We start from the raw sequence: 8385 nt of genomic DNA, 5'->3' as shown, positions 1-8385 counted from the left end.
AGGAGCCGCGCTGTCACCAGCAGCAGTGCGTCCCCAGCCGTGGGGCAGGAGACCTTCTTTGCCCACCGCTGGCGCACACTGCCTGGGTCTGGGCGGCTGGACACGCCAGGAGAAGACAGTGCGTGTGGGTGTGAGCGTCCGTGACAGCGCCAAAGTGTGTATGTGTGTGTGGATGTGGATGAGTGTCAATCCCTATCAATATGCGTCTGAGCGCGCGTGTGACCGTGTTCCTACGTGTGAGTGCAGGTGGGAAAGGCTCAGCTGCAGACGGCAAGGGACCCAGCAACTCCCTTCCCTCCCGCCCTGCCCTGGAAGACCTCTTTGTTTATTCCTTTCGGAAAGAGCGCTCGTTTTACTTACCTCGCCAGTTCTTAATCCTGGCTGTACCTCGGAAACCCCCGGGGAGCTTTTACAAAACCCCTAGGCCCAGGCTTTGCCCTGGAGAATCAGGACTAATTAGCCTCCACTGAGACCCCCCCAACGTGGGCGGTGATTCCAAGCGACTGCTGGGCTGGGAACCGCGGAGCCAAGGCGCTGACCTTGGCCTAGAGCGAGTGCGGAGCAGGGAAGGGCCAGCTGAGCCTTGGATGTAAGGCCTTGAAGTTTGTCCTTTACCCTCACTGGCCGAGGTCAAGTGCACCTTCTTTGGCTGCGCAATTTCATTACTACATGTAAACCTTCCAGCAGTACCGTGGGAAGAAAGCTGGCTCAGGAAACGAAGGCTCAGTTGTTACAAAAGGTCACAAAGCTGGTATTTCGCCCCACAAAACTGGAACCCAGGGCTGTGGAACTCCAGAGGCCACCTTCTTCTCATTGTAATATTTTAAAATAGAAAATAAAATAAGATAAAAAGAACCCCCAAACACAGCTTTTAGATTGATGCCAGACCTTGAGTTGGCCAAGTCCCCAAAAGGACCCTGGGATGCCTGCGGGGAAGTGAGGGTCAGGCTGCCCCATACACCACGACCCGAGAAAGCGGACATGACCCAGACAACGTCCCTAGAAGAAGCCCAGGACATCTCCAGCCACCTTCGACCTGGGTCTCCCCCTCCCTGGCCACAGATGTCACATAAAGGTCCCCGCCCAGCCTCTGCAGATTCCAGCTCCCAGCCCGCTCTGTAAGGAAAGAAAAGATGACAGCACCAGGGATTCGGGGTCCTCAGGGAGCTATGTGCAGCTACGCTGCCGTGGGCGGAATAAGGAGGAGGTGGGAGGAGCGCCCCAGCAGGGGATCCAGGACCTGGGAAACCGGGCACTGCCCCTCCGCGGCTCGGGCCTGGCTTCTGGGCCTGCCTCATTGCCAAGCTTACGCTGAACCGTGCATCTCAGAGCCTCTGACCCCCTTCGCGACGTGCGTCAGTTCCTTAGGCTCAGTTCCTCAACCCTGCAGAGAGGGAGGAGAGAAGTGAGATGAGCTGCCTGGCTCTGCCAGCCCCAAGCTGCCCCATTACTCAGAGAACTGTTTTCGATAGTGTAAGCGCTATGGGGAGCCTCAGCATGACCAAGTTCCAGAGAGACTGGGCTTCTAAGGCTACCCAGGCTCATCACCCATTTTTTACAGACCTGGAGATACAGGCCCACGTTGGTGAAGTGACTTTGGAGGTTTAAAAGCCTTCTGACTGCATTGCCCCAGCCTTGCTCCCGAGCACCAGATGCTTACTTAACACGTTGAACCCAAGGGCTGGGGAAAGTAGCAGCCTTAGGAACGTGGGCAGCATCTGGCCCCTGAGGTGCCCAGGAAAGAGAGGGAGGGTTGGGACCCTTGATCCCCAGCCTCAACATCACCCATTGGAGTTAAGGAGACCAGCAGGTGAATGGATGGCCTGATGGGGCTGCTGGTGGCTGCTTTTGTTATTAAGAGTTCAGAATTCTCCCAGGTTCTAACAACTGTGTTCACTCTCAATAAATGGTTTCTTAATAATCGTTTTAATTAGCAAAAAGGCTGTCTTATTAAAGCTAATTAAAGGCAATTTGGGAACCTTATTTTCATACAATCATAAAATTAGAGAAACAAGAGGCTGGAGAAATGGGGGATGTCTTGGTTTTAATGCAGAGGGGGCAGGGAGGAGCTGGGAAGAGACCCTAATTTCAAATCTGGCCTGTGGGGTAGGAGTGTTCAGTGGGTAGGCTGGAAACCCCCGACTTGGATGTAGCTTCAGACTGTGCTGGGGACCAGGTGCAAGGAGGAACCTCTGTGCACATCCTCCAACTGGAGCCTCAGAGTCACTTGGACTATTCCTCCTTTTCTTCCCTCTGCTCCTGGTTTGTCAGTTCTTGCCCTCTAATTTTTACATAGTAAATAAAAGAAGGCACTACTGTTGTTCTGCTACCATTGCACCTGGCACCTTTTTTCAGGGTGGTGCAGTGGACTTTTTATTAAGGGTATATGACAGTAGGGCTCTCTAAGCCTCTCCCCTTCTTCAGGGGGTCCCAGATGGGAACTGGGAGGAGGGAGATTCTCTGTGTGTAGTCCTTGGGGCAATGCCAGCCCCAGCATCAAAGGTGGAATTGTGTATGTTGCTGTTAAAGTCACAGGAGACAACCTAGTCCTCACTGTAGCCCTGAATGTCCTTCAGGGTGTCGTTCGATGCCTGCTTACCACCTTCTTAATGTCATCATACTTGGTGGATTTCTCCAGGTGGCAGATCAGATCCATGACTGACACATTGGGGGTAAGCACACAAAAGGCCATGCTAGTAATCTTCCCGTTCAGTTCAGGGATGCTCTCGCCTGCTGACTTTGCAGTGCCTGTGGACACAGGAATGATGTTCTGGGTAGACCCGTGACATCATGCCAAAGTTTCTCAGAGGGGACAGCAAAGACTTCTGGGTCCTGAGTCCCATCACTATGCCAAACTTGTCATGGATGATCTTGGCCAGGGGTGCTAAGCAATTGGTGGTACAGGAGGAATTTCTGGTGACACTAAAGGAGTTGTTATGTTTAGTGCCTGTTACAAACATGGGGGTATCAGTGGAAGCCTCAGAGATGATGACCCTTTTGGCTTCATCCTTCAAATGAGCTCAGGCCTTCTCCATGATAGTGAAGACACCAGTGGACTTCACAACATACTCAGTACCAGCAATACCCAATTTGATGTAGGCAAGATCTCACTGCTGGAAGATGGAAACGGGCTTTCCATTGATGACAAGCTTCCCATTCTTAGCTTTGTGCCATTGAACTTGCCATGAGTGGAATCAAACTAGAACATGAGAACCATGTAGTTGAGGTCACTGAAGGCATCACTGCCGGTGACAATATCTCCAGCTGCTGGCAACAGCTCTGCTGGCCTATGTGCGTGCTCAACCAAAGTGTAATGTCCTGGCTAGGGTGTCTAGGCACATGAAAACAAGCACATAGACAATTGGTCTTCAATTCAAAGGAAACACAAATGGTCCCTTTGTTCACAGTTCATAGCACAGGCTTGGAGACAGACAGTAAGAATCAAGTCGTGGCCCTTAATTTTGCCAGAGTTGAGAGAAGTCCTGGTGACCAGGTGCCCAATGTGAGGCAAATTTGGTAACTCTGACTTTAACTATCCTGCCTCAGGGACATGACTGGTACTCCCTGAAATGCAGAGAGCCACACCTGGCAGCTTTAACCTGCCAAGCTCCACTCCTGCCCAGAGGCATAGCTTCCATGCTTCCCCGGGGCATTCCCTCCCCAGCTATTATGTGACTGATTGTCCTAAATCACCAGCCTCAAGTGTGCACTTAATCTCCTGGCACTTTCACTGCCTTCCAGACTTCAGCCCAGGCCACATGTCAAACCCTACCTTCTGCTGTCTGGGGAGGAACCTTCTGCTTCATCTTGTCTGTCCTCTTCATGTCCTCTCCTGCTGGCCTACACACACCCCACCATCACACCACCAGCATTCAACCTTGCACTTAACCTAGGATAAGCTCTTCCTGCCCCCACATCTGCAGTCACTTCCTCTCAAGGCCCATTCAAGGTTCATGCTTCGTTGGAGCTGTCAGAGGGCCTGTTGCATGATATAATATGAGAATCATAGTTTTTTGATGGGGGTTGGGGGGATGTCTCTTAAGAAAGACATTATAAAGTAGAAATTCAGTTAGTTTTGGAATCTCAGACCTTTGTTACAATCCTGGCTTCACATAACTTTGTGACGTCAAGCAAATCCCTTGATTTCTCTAAGCTCTGATTTTCTCACCAGTAAAACAAGGCTAATAATGTTACCTACATAACTAATTGTGGATAAATAATGCACACAAATCACTCATAAGTCACCTTACGCAATGCCAGGCACATAATACTAATAGCTCTGTGATCATTGTCCTAGAGAGTCCCCCACTTAGAGGGATTCCCTGGTTATCTGAACTCCTGCCCCGCCTCATTCCTAGAGGTGCTAATGTCTCAGGGCCTGCTTGCTATCCCTTCTCACCAGGGTCCTCTGCAAATCCCTAGGGTGGGCTTCTTCTCTGGAGTTCACAAGCTAGTAGTATGTAAGCACATACTATAATCAGAACTCCACACAAGGAAGACGCGGAACAGGGGTCAGTTCCTTGTCTTCGTTCTCCAACCTCCATCGCCGGCTCTACCACTCTTCTCCTTTGATGTAATGCCTTGATGCCATCCATGCAAGCCAGGTCAGGCCTGGGATAGACACAGCACTTCCCAGGTGGTAGATCTCCTTCCTATGGCAGAATTCCACAATTTAATAGAGTTCTCCAGCAAATCCTGCCATAATCCAAGAATCCGTGCCTGTCCTTGAAGATGCAAGTTGATGCATACTTACATCGATTTTGCAAGGCAGGTCTTGTGCCTCTCTTTATATGTTGCTTAGACCACAGGACAATGAGTGGCTATGAGTCAGGAGGGGCTCCTGTCCTGCCCCCGCCCCCAAACTAGCATGCTTTGGATGAAATCTTAACCATGGCAAAAGTGACAACGAAGGAGGGACAATGAGCAGTTCCACAATACATGTACTAGTGTTTAGCTGCCTATTCTCAAAGTAATTGTTTAAGTAGAGGTCTCTACCTTGATAATAGCTATTATCACCAGACCTTATGCTTAGGAGGATCTCCTCATCAGAAGGAAATGCAAACCTATGACATTTGGATTCTAATAAGCAGCATGCTTTCACCTACCAGGGCTGTAATGGAAGCAGTCGCACTGTACAAATTAACCAGCAGTGTCCCACATACCAAGCACAGTGGTTATTTTCTCCATTGCAGCCAAGAAAGGGACTTGTTTCCCAACCCTGAGCATCCGCAGCTATGTCAGCCCCACCACAGCTTCCGCTGGGGCTGGAGCTACTCTGACATGTATGATTAAAGCCCCACGTTATATGGCAGTGGCTGCATTTTCAAGGAGACGAAGAAACCGCACAGGACCCCTGGGGCAGGACACAGCGCTGCTCCTCAGAACATTTCTTTTAAAAAAGTTGTCATGAAATCCAATTAACCAGCTGGAAGGCCAGCGTGGGCAGGCCTCCTCGGGGTTAATAAATAATAGAACATGCCCTGCATTGGAAAGGGTATCTCTCTTCTCTAAGCTTGCAGGCTGTGACAAGCCCTCCTGGCAGGACCACCACCACCACCCCTGGTCCTTGGAACTTCTGTGGGTCCTGCAGTAGGTAGGACCCTTAGGTAGGTGACCTAGAGTCCTGGGGGCACCTCTCCCATCCATCCATCATGAGTCACCAGTTTATCAACCCATCCTGGGGAGGGGAAGGGCTTGTGTCTTAAGGGAACAGAATATTAGAATGGGGTCAGAGACTCTGGTTCTAGCTCCAGGTCTGTCTTCTTCCCAGGTAAACTATTCAGAGGCTTCTGTTTCCAGCCCCATTCTGTGAGGTGGGCATAGAAGGCCCTCCTCACTCCAGAGCTGATCCCCGGGTGGGCCCTCTGCTTTGGCTAGGCCAGGCCACCACTGTTCCACAGAAATAAAATTTGAACCATGGATATGATCTTAAAATTTCCAGTAACCTCATTTAAAAAAAAAGAGGAAGTTCAAAAAAGAAGGTGACATTAACTTTAATAATATATTTTATTTAATCTAATATATGCATAATATTGTCACTGTAACATGGAATCATATAAAATTCTGAACAAGATATTTTATATTCTTTTCAGTGTTGTAATGCCTGAAACCTGGTGTATGTTTTATATTTACAACACATATCAGTTGGGATGAGACACATTCAAGTGCTCAGGAGCCACATATAGCTAGCGACTACCATTTTGCATAAGGTCAGTAAATTTCCTCATAGTCCCTTGTACAGGGATTCATGCAACTCCTGTCTTGATCATAACCACTTTCTCTGCCCTCCCTGCCCTCTGGGAACCATATTCTTGTTTCTTAGGGGCTCCTCAGCCCATTCCTCTAGTTCAAAGCAGGGAGAACACTGAAAGACATTAGAATCTGCTATCACTCACAGCAACTGCCCAGTGGAAACTCCCAGGGACCAGAGGGTCAACATCCTGAGGTGGACATGCTGTGGCCCATGTTCTCCTGCTTCATCCACCCTGGCCTGAGCTGGAGGTTGTGTGGGGCCATCCTAGAGCGAGTAGAGCCAGGAAAGGCAGACAGGGGTGGAGGACTGCATAACAGCACTGTTCCCAGGGTGGTGAGGGCTTTTGTTAGGAGGAGAGCCAGGATCCTTTAATCCTCTGTTACCAATGTGGGTGGCAAGTAAAGTCTTGTCAGGGAGAATACTGGCAGGAAGGTGCGCCACATGCCTGAATAATCGCCGGCTCTACCACTCTTCTCCTTTGATGTAGTGCCCTGATGCCATCCATGCAGGCCAGGCCAGGCCTGGGACAGACACAGCACTTCTCAGGTGGTTGTGACTGGATGTGGATGTCCGTGGCCTCTAATCAGGTTGCAGATGGTTCTTTCTACATGCTTCACAGCTGAGAACATCCCAAGGAGGATACTAATCCTGGGTTCATATATTCTGAACCCCAAATTTAGATATATGGTTTGAGAAATAGGAGTGTTCTAGGGATGACACTGTCTCACTATGCCTGTCCTTCCCTGATTGCTCTCAGGGAATAGCAGTGGATGAATGAGCACAGGACTGTCACAGGCATGGAGCAGGGTCTGACTTAATCAAGCAGCCATGGTCAGTGGGTTAAATAGAGGGTGCTGCAGGAAGCAGAGAGCTCTGGAGGAAGTGATGTTCATGGGTCTGAACTTCAGAACATGAAGCAGCTTCAAAGAGGCACCCGAGAGGGGAAAGGCCCACCCATTTCTAAGGGGTGACATCACTGGGTTCTAGTTCTCAGGCCCTGGAGTGGTACCAGGGATTCTGACAACTCTGGCCTGATGTCACCACCATCCCCTAGGCTTTATAAAAGGCAACTGCCTAAGTTATTCCTTACATTTACAAAAAAAAAAAAAAAGTTCACCTCTGCTATAGTATAATTCTAACAGTGCTATAGGATTGGCAGGGTGGCTTTTATTAGCATTTTAATACAGGTGAGAAAACAGGCTCAAGAAAGAAATAGACTCTTTTTCTAGGGGCAGAACCAAATTGAGCTGGCAGATTTTTCCAGCACAGTTTTCCAGAATCATTGCCCCCAGGTGACTTTAAAGCAGGGATCTTATAATTTGGAGATCATTAGATCCCTTTGGGACTCTGATGGTAAAACAATTTTGAATCTTCTTGATGAGTAAGTGAACTTGAAACCAGGCACTATGGCATATAACTATAATCCCAGCTACTTGGAAGGCTGAAGTAGGAGGATCACAAGTTTGAGGTCAGCCTGGGTAACTTAGGGAGGATGGCAAGTTGCAGATCAGCTGGTTTCAAAATTAAAAACCAAAAGGGCTGGGGATGTACTCAGTGGTATAGTGCTTGCTAGCACACATGAGGCCCTGGGTTCAATCCCCAGAATCAAAGAAAAGGAAGGAAGGAAGGAAGGGAGGGAGGAAGGGAGGGGATGGGACTTAACAAAGTACTTCTTGAAATCTTACAGAAAATACCATGTATTACCACCACCACCACCACCACTCCTCCCTCTCCCCCCGCCCTTTTTTTTTTTTTGCAGGAGTGGGGGTTGTGTGAGAGTTGGAGACAGGAGGAAAGAGGATCATATTTTTAATGGCTAAGAATTAGTGATCCTGTCTCCCTCCTTCCTTTGGCAGATGAGGGAACTGAAGTCCCCACAGTCAGTGATTTGCCCAGGATTACATTAGCCTCAGAGCAGAATTGGGGACTGGAAATCTGAATTGGTCAGCCCTTTTCACTAGACAGCAATCTAATGAGGTCTACAGATGTCTGAGCTACTCATGGCTTCAGGGAGCCCTGGCTTGGGAAGCACCAAGCCCCTGAACAGAGAGAAGAGACAGACTGACATGTCTGTCACTGCCTCTCCACCCGTAGCTGCTCAGTCAAGATGCTGCCTTCTCTGGACATCATTG

The 8385-nt window shown here is 49.3% G+C and overlaps 1 pseudogene; it reads right to left on the bottom strand.

Annotated features, from left to right (window-relative positions):
• Positions 1-2420: 2420 nt before the first annotated feature.
• Positions 2421-3496, bottom strand: LOC107140309 (annotated as a pseudogene).
• Between the last annotated feature and the right edge of the window lie 4889 nt (positions 3497-8385).

This window comes from Marmota marmota, unplaced genomic scaffold (genome assembly GCF_001458135.2).
Source record: "Marmota marmota marmota unplaced genomic scaffold, marMar, whole genome shotgun sequence".
Taxonomy (NCBI): Eukaryota; Metazoa; Chordata; class Mammalia; order Rodentia; family Sciuridae; genus Marmota; species Marmota marmota.
The sequence above is the reverse complement of the archived record's forward strand: the minus strand, read 5'-3'. Positions and strand labels throughout refer to the sequence as shown.